Genomic DNA, 11,028 nt, shown 5'->3' with positions numbered 1-11,028 from the left:
ACTATACTCTCACAACATAGGCTGATGCTGTGACCAAATGTGGGGCGGGGGCAGGGCAGGGCAGGGGGAGGGTGCGGGTTTCCTCACACACCAAGCAAGCAATCAACTGCAACAGATTCTCCAGCATACCCCAGTTGGATGTCCTTGTAACTGCCTGATGGGTTCTTCCTGCACAGACTCAATCCACTGAGCCCATGGCATTGCAGTCAAGAAAGAGTTTAGTTGACACGAGGCTGGCACTAAGCAGGAGACAGTCATCACCCAAATCAATATCCCAGAATGCTTGGAGGGTAGGGGTTTGTCAAGGATAGTTTGGTAGGCAGGAGGCTAGGGAAGGGGCCACACTGATTGTCTGGGGATGCAATCCTAAGGGTGTGGAAAACTGTCCTTGTATGCTAAGTTGGCTTCTGGGTGGGACCCACCAGAGGAGTCACTGGTCTGGGTGGGGCCATCCAGTACTTAGAAATGCAAAAGCCTGAAAAGACATCCCAAAAGGTCAATCCTAGGCTCTACAATAGTGATGTTATTTACAGGATTAATTGGGGAAGTTGCAAACCTTGTGACTTTTGGAATAACGGCTGGTAATTATTTAACTACGCCCACATCTTAGTAGAATTCAGGCCCCTCTCATCCTCCTAACTTCATGCTGTTCATCAGTTTTACAAGGGTAGTTTAGTTTTTGGAAAGGGCTATCATCACGTAAACTATAAACTAAATTTCTCCCATGGTTAGCTTGGCCTATGCCCAGGTATGAGCAAGGACAGCCAGTCTGTGAGGGTAGAAGCAAGATGGAGTTAGCCATGTCAGATTTCTCTTGCTGTCATAATTTTGCAAAGGCAGTTTCATCCTCTAGAATTCAGTTCAGTTCTGACACCATCTACCTGAAGGTAACATCAAATCTCATGGGTTGAGAGTTCAGTCCCACAAGACAGCTCCACTTCAGACGTCACAAATAGCAGGTTGACACCAATACTTCTGACCAACTGGCTATACATCAGGGTTCCCATACCCCTTCCACAGGTTTGATTAATTTGCTAGAGCAGCTCACAGACCTTTGGGAAACACTTACTTAAGTTTACCTGTTTATTATAAAGGATTTTAGAAAGGATACAGATGAACAGCCAGATGGAAGAGATGCAAAGGGCAAGGTATGGGGAAGGGGTGCAGAGCTTCCCTGCCGGCTCCAGGCACATCACCCTCCCAACACCTCCAAGTGTTAAGCAATTCAGAAGCTCTCCAACCTCCGTCCTTTGGGGGCTTTATGGAGGGGTCATTAAGTAGGCATGATTGATTACATCACTGGCCATCGGTGAACAACTCAAACTTCAGCTACTCTCTCCTCCCCGAGGCTGGGGGTGCGGCTGAAAGTCCCTACCCTCTAATCATAGGACAACCACTATCCTGGGGCTATCCAGGAGCTCCCACCCACCCACCCAAAGGTCAACTCATTAGCATACAAGGAGATTCCAAGGATTTTAGAAGTTGCTTGCCAGGAAATGGGTAGAAGACCAAGTTGTATTTCACAATGTCACAGGGGGGAAATCTGGTTTGCAGAAGCTGATATGAGAATGACCTCAGTTACTGATGGCTTCTCTATTTGTTGTTCCAGATCCTGCAAGGCGTGGCTGAACTTCCCACCCTTGGATTACAGTAAAAACTTAACTGCATGTGATTCTTTGTAGTTTATAAACATGATGATTGGGTTTTCACACAGATATGCCTCCCTCAAACCTTGGCACATTACTCATCTGACATCAAAACAAAAAAAAACGTACTTTGCTGATATTATTAATGATGATTACTTAAAAAATAATCATAATTAGAGAAATAGCTACAATACAATGAGATATGTGCTTGATCATAAACCTACATTAATTAGGTCACAGCTTGAGTTGCTCTCACATAGACCCAAATAAACATGAAAGAATGTGACTTGTGTCTGTGTCACAGTGTGAACATAAGCACTCCAGGGCTACAGCAGTTCCACGATGTTGGTGATGCAGACCCCTTCTGTATTGTCACTCCGTTGTGGCTGCCCTCTTTAGTTTAAGACAGCTGCTTTAGCTCTCTCTACCTCTCAACCTTTAGGCCACTGGAAAGAGAGGAAGAAAGTAGGGCAGGTGTATTTTTTTTGTTTTGTTTTGTTTTGTTGTTTTTGAGACAGAGCACTGCTCTCTCTGTCACCCAGGCTGGAGTGCGGTGGCATGATGATAGCTCACTACAGCCTTGACCTCCTGGGCTTTATTGATCCTCCTGCCTCAGTCTCCCGAGTAGCTGGGACTGCAAGTGTGCACAACCACACCCGGCTAATTTTTAAAACTTTTTTCTTTTTTTTGAGATGGGAGTCTCGCTCTGTCACCCAGGCTGGAGTGCAGTGGCACGATCTTGGCTCACTGCAAGTTCCACCTCCCACGTTCATGCCATTCTCCTGCCTCAGCCTCCTGAGTAACTGGGACCACAGGCACCTGCCACCAGGACCAGCTAATTTTTTCTATTTTTGTTAGTAGAGACGGAGTTTCACTGTGTTATCCAGCATGGTCTCGATCTCCTGATCTTGTGATCTGCCTGCCTTGGCCTCCCAAAGTGCTGGGATTACAAGCATGAGCCACTGCGCCCGGCCTTAAAACTTTTTTTGTAGAGACAGGGTCTCACTATGTTGCTCAGGCTGGTGGAGAATCTGGGCTCAAGGTACCCTCCTGCCACGGCTTCCCAAAGTGCTGGGATTAGAGGCCTGAGTCACTGCATCCAGCCATGCCTATTTTTTCAATAGTACAATATGTGATATACAGTCATGCAACAACGAGGGGGAGACATTCTGAGAAATGTGTCTTCAGGTGTTAGGCGTGTACTTAGACAAACTTAGATGGTAGAGCCGACTACACGCCTAGGCATATGGTATGGCCTATTGCTCCTGTGCTACTAGGAGTGATGTAACCGTATGAGTACTGTAGGTGATTGCAACACACTAGTAAGCATTGGTCCATCTAAACCTAGAAAATGTATAGTAAAAATATGGCATAAAAGACAAAAAAAAGGCCGGGCACGGTGGCTTACTCCTGTAGTCTTAGTTCTTTTTTTTTTTTTTTTTTGAGGCGGAGTCTCGCTCTGTCGCCCAGGCTGGAGTGCAGTGGCGCGATCTCGGCTCACTGCAAGCTCCACCTCCCGGGTTCCCGCCATTCTCCTGCCTCAGCCTCCCGAGTAGCTGGGACTACAGGTGCCGCCACCACGCCCGGCTAATTTTTTTGTATTTTTAGTGGAGACGGGGTTTCATTGTGTTAGCCAGGATGGTCTCGATCTCCTGACCTCGTGATCCGCCCGTCTCGGCCTCCCAAAGTGCTGGGATTACAGGCTTGAGCCACTGCGCCCAGGGGGCCCAGGCGGGAGGATCATGAGGTCAGGAGAGCGAGACCATCCTTGCTAACACGGTGAAACCCTGTCTCTACTAAAAATACAAAAAAGTTAGCTGGGTGAGGTGGCGGGCGCCTGTAGTCCCAGCTACTCGGGAGGCTGAGGCAGGAGAATGGCGTAAACCCGGGAGGCGAAGCTTGCAGTGAGCCGAGATTGTGCCACTGCACTCCAGCCTGGGCGACAGAGCCAGACTTTGTCTCAAAAAAAAAAAAAAAAAAAGACTAAAAAAGGCACACCTATATTGAGCACTTAACATGACTGGAGCCTGCAGGACTGAATGTTGCTTTCTGTGAGTCAGTGAGTGAGTGGTGAGTGAATGGGAAGGCCTACAAAATACTACTGTACACTACTGTAGACTTTATAAACAACACACACTTTGGCTACACTTTATTTTTTAAAAATTTCTTTCTTCAACAATAAATTAACTTTCCTTACTATAACTTTTTTACTTTATAAAGTTTTAAAATTTTAAGAACTTTTTGACTTTTGTCACAACACTAAGCCTAAAAACAAGCACACTGTACAGCTCTACGAAAATACATTCTTTCTTCATGTCCATATTCTATAAGCTTTTTCTGTCCATTTTTTTTGTACTTTTTAAACTTTTTGTTAAAAACTGAAACACAAACACACACATTAGCCTAGGCCTACACAGGGTCAGGATCCTCAACATAGCTGTCTTTTTTTTTTTTTTGAGACGGTACCTCGCTCTGTCGCCCAGACTGGAGTGCAGTGGCGCCATCTCTGCTCACTGCAATCTCCGCCTCTCAGGTTCAAGCAATTCTCCTGCTTCAGCCTCCTGAGTAGCTGGGATTACAGATGACCACCTCCATGCCCAGTTACTTTTTATATTTCTAATAGAGACGGGGTTTCACCATGTTGGCCAGGCTAGTCTCGAACTCCTGACCCCAAGTGATTTGCTCACCTCTGCCTCCCAAAGTGCTGGGATTTCAGACGTGAGCCACTGTGCCCGGCCAATATCACTGTTTTTCACTTTTATATCTTTCCCACTGGGAGGTCTTCGGGGCGATAACACTTATGGAGTGTTCAACTTCTATGGTAACAATGCCGTCTGTTGCAATACCTCCTGAAGGACCTGCCTGAGGTTGCTTTACACTTAATTTTTTTTTTAAATAAACAGAAAGAGTACACTCTAAAATAACAATTAAAAATATAGTATAGATGGGTGCGGTGGCTCACACCTGTAATCTCAACACTTTAGGAGGCTGAGACGGGCGGATCACCTGAGGTCGGGAGTTTGAGACCAGAATGGCCAACATGGAGAAACCCCATCTCAATTAAAAATACAAAATTACCTAGGTGTGGTGGTGCATGCCTGTAATCCCAGCTACTCGGGAGGCTGAGGCAGGAGAATCACTTGCACCTGGGAGGTGGAGGTTGCAGTGAGCCAAGATCACGCCATTATACTCCAGCCTGGGGCAACAAGAGCCAAACTCCGTCTCAAAAAAAATAATAATTTTATATATATGTATACATGTATATATATAGTATAGTAAACTCATAAAACAGGTAACTTAGTCATTTATTATCAAGTGCTAGGACATCAAGTACAGTAGGTTTGTTCACACCAGCATCAGCATCACCACAAACATGTGAATAATCTGTTGCACCACAAAGTTAGGACAGCTTTGACGTCACAAGACAACAGGAATTTTTCAGCTCCCTTATAATCTTATGGGACCTCCATCATATACATAGTCTGTCATTGACCAAAATGTTATGACGTACATGACTGTATATAATTTCTCCTCACATCCCATTGACTAGAACCAAGTCACACTGTCAAACTCACCTGCTAAGGAGTGTAAGAAATACAGCCTTTGGGCTGGGCGCGGTGACTCATGCCTGTAATCCCAGCACTTTAGGAGGCTGAGGCGGGCAGATCATTTGAGGTCAGGAGTTTGAGACTAGCCTGGCCAACATGGTGAAACCCTGTCTCTACTAAAAATACAAAAATTAGCTGAGTGTGGTGGCAGGCGCCTGTAATCCCAGCTACTTGGGAGGCTGACGCAGGAGAATTTCTTGAACCTGAAATTCTCAATAAAGAGAATTTGGGAGGTGGAGGTTGCAGTGAGCCAAGATTGCGCCATTGCACTCCAGTCTGGGCGACAAGAGCGAGACTCCATCTCAATAATAATAATAATAATAATACCAAAAGAAATATAGCCTTCGGTTGAATAGCCATGTGCTAGAGAAAGAGAGAGCACATGTGAGACAACTAGCAGTCTCTGTTATAGTCCACTCCTGGTTACCCAAATATTCATGCTCCCCCTTCTTTTTTCTATATATAAAACATACTTTTCTCCCTTCCAAGTAAAATAATGCAGTGTTCCATCCAGCTACTGCATTCAGTTCAAAATCTAGGATCTCAGTGATATTAAGTCCTCTTCACCAGGACAACCGATGACTCAGGTGAGCATCTTCTAAAAGACAAGTTATCTGTCTTCCCACCTCCACCCACCAAAAAGATAGTGGTGAATAAGGAATTGCTTAATAAAAGTCCTCTTTCAGAAAAGAAAAGAAATGGAGGGAAAGAACAATCACTGGACTACTATAATGATAAAATTCCTACTGAGCTTAAATTGCAGATTTACCAACGTACTATTGCCAAGTACATTTGATCCTGATTCTGTCAAGAAAACTCCTTGCTCATTGTCCTTTCTGGCTCTTGGCTTTGCCTCTAGAAGGTTCTTCCATTAGTTATCCTCCATAGCCACATCTGAAGTGACATTGAAGACTATGCTCTCGTGTAGGTTCTGTTTGAGTGGCTCCAGGGGATGCTTTAGAAGTTGAAGAGCTACAGATTATTAAAGGCCAGTCTTGTGAATTATCAATCTACTTCTGATGTATTTTCTTCCATTCAGTTCTTTGGGCAAGTAACCACAGCCATAGATCTTTTCTGGAAAGAGTTCTTTTTTTTTTTTTTTTTGGAGACAGAGTCTTGCTCTGTCACCCAGGCTGGAGTGCCGTGGTGCAATCTCTGTCATTGCAACCTCTGCCTCCCAGATTCAAGCGATTCTCCTGCCTCAGCCTCCTGAGTAGCTGGGATTACAGGCGTGCACCACCACACCAAGCTAATTTTTGTATTTTTAGTAGACGTGAGCTTTCACCATGTTGGTCAGGCTGGTCTCAAACTCGTGAGCTTGTGATCCACCCACCTCGGCCTTGAAAAGTGCTGGGATTACAGGTGTGAGCCACCATGCCCAGCCTTGGAAAAAGTTCTTAAGACTGAAGACTCTCCTCTTTTACTCACTAGCTGGTATATGGCATGAACTCCACACTTGCAATATTATGATGGATACTCTGAGGCTGTATAAAGCAATATCCTTGGACTGGAAGGCAGCTTTATCATTCTGGCTGGCTCTCATTGTCTGGTTTTGTAAAAAACACCTGAGAAGCCTTTACAAATCCTCCTGTGAGGAAATGTATTCCATTCCAGTCTGCTTTCCAACTGACTAATTCTTGCCTTGGTTCATCAATCTCACAGAACTTGGCTAAAAGCAGCAAAAAGCAGTCAAAATACATAAACATTGATATTTCTCAAAAACCCTTTCTAGAACTAAGGGCTAAGGGCCTGACTGACATGTGAACTGTCTTCCAAGATATTGCAGGAGATAATTTGTCTGAAATTAATATAGCTACCATAGCTTTCTTTTGATTAGTGTTAGTGTGGCATACCTTTATTCATCCTTTTACTTTTCGTCTGTGTCTGCATATTTAAAGTGAGTTTCTTGTAAACAACATATAGTTGGGTGGTGTTATTTTATCCACTCTGATAGTCTCTGTCTTTTAATTAATGTATTTAGATCATTCACATTTACAGTGATCATTGATATAGTTGGATTAACATGTACCTTAATTGTAGTTTATTTTATTTAATTGCTCTTATTCTTTGTTTCCTTTTTGTTTTCCACACTTTTTCTTTCTTTCTTTTTTTTTTTTTTTTGAGACAGAGTCTTGCTCTGTCATCCAGGCTGGAGTGCAGTGGTGTGATCTTGGCTTACCACAACCTCTGCCTCCTGGGTTCAAGCAATTCTCCTGCCTCAGTCTCCCGAGTAGCTGGGATTACAGGTGTGTGCCTCCACACCTGGCTAATTTTTTTTTGTATTTTTAGTACTCTACTAAACGGGTTTCACCATGTTGGTCAGGCTGGTCTCGAACTTCTGACCTCGTGATTTGCCCACCTTGGCTTCCCAAAGTGCTGGGATTACAGGTGTGAGCCACCGTACCCAGCCTGTCTTGTTTGGTTTTATTAATATTATTATTATTAATATTATTTTTTGAGACAGAGTCTCACTCTGTCGCCCAGGCTGGAATGCAGTGGCACGATCTTGGCTCACTACAAACTCCACCTCCCAGGTTCATGCCTTTCTCCTGTCTCAGCCTCCCGAGTAGCTGGGACTACAGGTGCCTGCCACCACGCCTGGCTAATTTTTATGTATTTTTTGTAGAGACGGTGTCTCACCGCGTTAGCCAAGATGGTCTTGATCTCCTGACCTCGTGATCTGCCCGCCTCAGCCTCCCAGAGTGCTGGGATTACAGGCTTGAGTCACCACACCCGGCAATATTATTTTTTTGAGAGGGGGTCTCACTCTGTCACCCAGGCTGGATCCTGTACAGTGGCGCAATCTTGGCTCACTGCAACCTCCACCTCCTGGGTTTAAGCAATTCTCTTGCCTCAGCCTCCTGAGTAGCTGCGATTACAGGCACCCACCATCACACAGGGCTAATTTTTGTATTTTTAGTAGAAATGGGGTTTCACCATGTTGGCCAGGATGGTCTCAAACTCTGCCTGACCTCAAGTGATCCACCCACCTTGTCCTCCTGAAATGCTGGGATTACAGACTTGAGCCACTGTGCCTTACCACTTGTTTGGTTTTAATTGAGCATTTACATGATTCCATTTTTTCTTCTTTCTTTGTGTATCAATTACACTTTAAAAATGTTTTCAGTCATTGTCCTAGAGTTTGCAATATATATTTACAAATAATATATGTCCACTTTCAAATAACATTCTACAAATTCATGGGTGGTACACATACCTTATAACATAGTATTTCCAATTCTTCCCTCCCATCCCTTATAACGTTGTTGTCATATATTTCACTAATCCATAAGCTGTAATCATCCAATATATTGTTGCTATTATTTTGAACAAACTGTTTTTTGTTAGATCAGTTAAGAATAACAAAACTAAAACATGTAATTTTAACCTTTATTTCTCAGTGCTTTATTTCTCAAATACTTTTTTTTTTTTTTTGAGACAGAGTCTCACTCAGTCACACAGACTGGAGTACAACAGCATGATCTCAGCTCACTGTAACCTCCACCTCCTGGGTTCCAGCAATTCTCCTCCCTCAGCCTCCCCAGTAACTGGGATTACAGGCTCCTGCCACCACGCCCTGCTAACTTTTTGTATTTTTGGTAGAGACGGGGTTTCACTATGTTGGCCAGGCAGGTCTTGAACTCCTGACTTCAGGTGATCCACCCGCCTCAGCCTCCCAAAGTGCTGGGATTACAGGCATGAGCAACTGCACCCAGCCCTCAAACACTTCTTTTTACACAGATGCAAGTTTCTGACCTATAACACTTTCCTTCTCTCTGAAGAACTTCTTTTAGCATTTCTTGCAAGGCAAGTCTATGGGAGATACATTCTGAAAGATAATTTTACTGGATACAGAATTCTAGGTTGCTGTTTTTTTCTTTCAATGTTTTAAATATTTTATTCCACTCTCTTCTTGCTTGCATGATTTCTGAAGAGAAGGCCAATGCAATTCTTATTCTTTTTTTGCTCTTGTGGCCTAGGCTGAAGTGCAATGGCTCACTGCAACCTCTGTGTCCCTGGTTCCAGCAATTCTCCTGCCTCGGCCTCCTGAGTAGCTGGGATTACAGATGCATACCACCACACCTGGCTAATTTTTGTATTTTTAGTAGAGATGGGATTTCACCATGTTGGCCAGGCTAGTCTCAAACTCCTGACCTCAAATGATTTGCCCACTTCAGCCTCCCAAAATGCTGGGGTTACAGGCGTAAGCCACCATGCCGGCCTCAATTCTTTTTTTTTTTTTTTTTTTTTTGAGACGGAGTCTCATGCTGTTGCCCAGGCTGGAGTGCAGTGGCGCGATCTCGGCTCACTGCAAGCTCCGCCTCCTGGGTTCACGCCATTCTCCTGCCTCAGCCTCCTGAGTAGCTAGGACTACAGGCGCCCGCCACCGTGCCCGGCTAATTTTTTTTTTTGTATTTTTAGTAGAGACGGGGTTTCACTGTGGTCTCGATCTCCTGACCTTGTGATCCGCCTGCCTCGGCCTCCCAAAGTGCTGGGATTATACAGGCTTGAGCCACCGCGCCCGGCCTCAATTCTTTTTCTTATTCCTCTATACATAAAGTGGTTTTCCTCACCCTCTGGCTTCTTTCTAGGTTTTCTTCTTGTCTTTGACTTTATGTAGTTTGAATATAATACACCCAGGTGCAGAATTTTTGTTATTTATCCTGCATGGTATTATCTTAACTTCTTGGATCTGTGATTTAGTGTCTTTTGTTAATTTTGGAAAATTTTAGCTATTATTACTGAAAAAATTTCCTTTGTTTCTCCTTCAGGAACTCTATGCGTATGTTACACCTTTTGTAATTATCCCACAGTTCTTGGATATCCTGCAGTGGTGTGATCATAGCTCATCGTAGCCTCAAACTCCCAGGCTCAAGTGATCCTCCCACCTCAGCCTCCCAAGTAGCTGGGACTACAGATGAACGCCACCTTGCCCAGGTAATTAAAAAAAAAATGTAGAGATGAGGTCTCACTTTGTTGCCCAGCCTTCTCAAACTTTTAAAAAAACTGTAGTAAAGGCAGGGCGCGGTGGATCATGCTTGCAATCCCAGCACTTTGGGAGGCTGAGGTGGGTGGACCATGAGGTCAGGAGATCGAGACCACCCTGGCTAACACTGTGAAACTCCATCTCTACTAAAAATACAAAAAATTAGCTGGGCATGGTGGTGGGTACCTGTAGTCCCAGTTACTTGGGAGGCTGAGGCAGGAGAATGGCGTGAACCTGGGAGACAAAATTTGCAGTAAGCCGAGATTGCACAACTGCACTCCAGCCTGGGTGACAGAGCGAGACTCTGTCTCAAAAAAAAAAAAAAAAAAAAAAAAAAAAATTGTAGTAAAAAACACATACAAAATTTACCATCTTAACTATTTTTAAGTGTATAGTTCTGTAGCATTAATTACATTCAGGGATCTCTGCCATTTTTAATCTTGCAAAATTGAAACTTTATACCCATTAAACAACAATTCCTATTTCTACCTCTCCCAAGCCCCTGGTAACTACTATTTTACTTTCTGTCTCTATAAATTTGACTATTTTAAACACGTTATATGAGTTAAATCATATAGGACTTGTCTTTTTGTGACTGGCTTATTTCAGTTAGCATAATATCCTCAAGATTTATCCATGTTATAGCATGTGACAGGATTTCCTTCTTTTCAAGACTGAGTAAGATTCCATTATATATTTACATCACATTTTGTTTATCCATTAATTCATTGATGAACATTTGGGTTGCTTCCACACCTTGGCTATGGTGAATAATGCTGCTATGAGC

The 11,028-nt window shown here is 43.7% G+C and overlaps 1 pseudogene; it reads left to right on the top strand.

The window, feature by feature from the left end:
• The first annotated feature begins 1,671 nt into the window (after positions 1 to 1,671).
• Positions 1,672 to 1,754, top strand: LOC123570128 (small nucleolar RNA U13; annotated as a pseudogene).
• Positions 1,755 to 11,028: the final 9,274 nt, after the last annotated feature.

This window comes from Macaca fascicularis, chromosome 18 (assembly GCF_037993035.2).
Source record: "Macaca fascicularis isolate 582-1 chromosome 18, T2T-MFA8v1.1".
NCBI classification, from domain to species: Eukaryota; Metazoa; Chordata; class Mammalia; order Primates; family Cercopithecidae; genus Macaca; species Macaca fascicularis.
The sequence above is the reverse complement of the archived record's forward strand: the minus strand, read 5'-3'. Positions and strand labels throughout refer to the sequence as shown.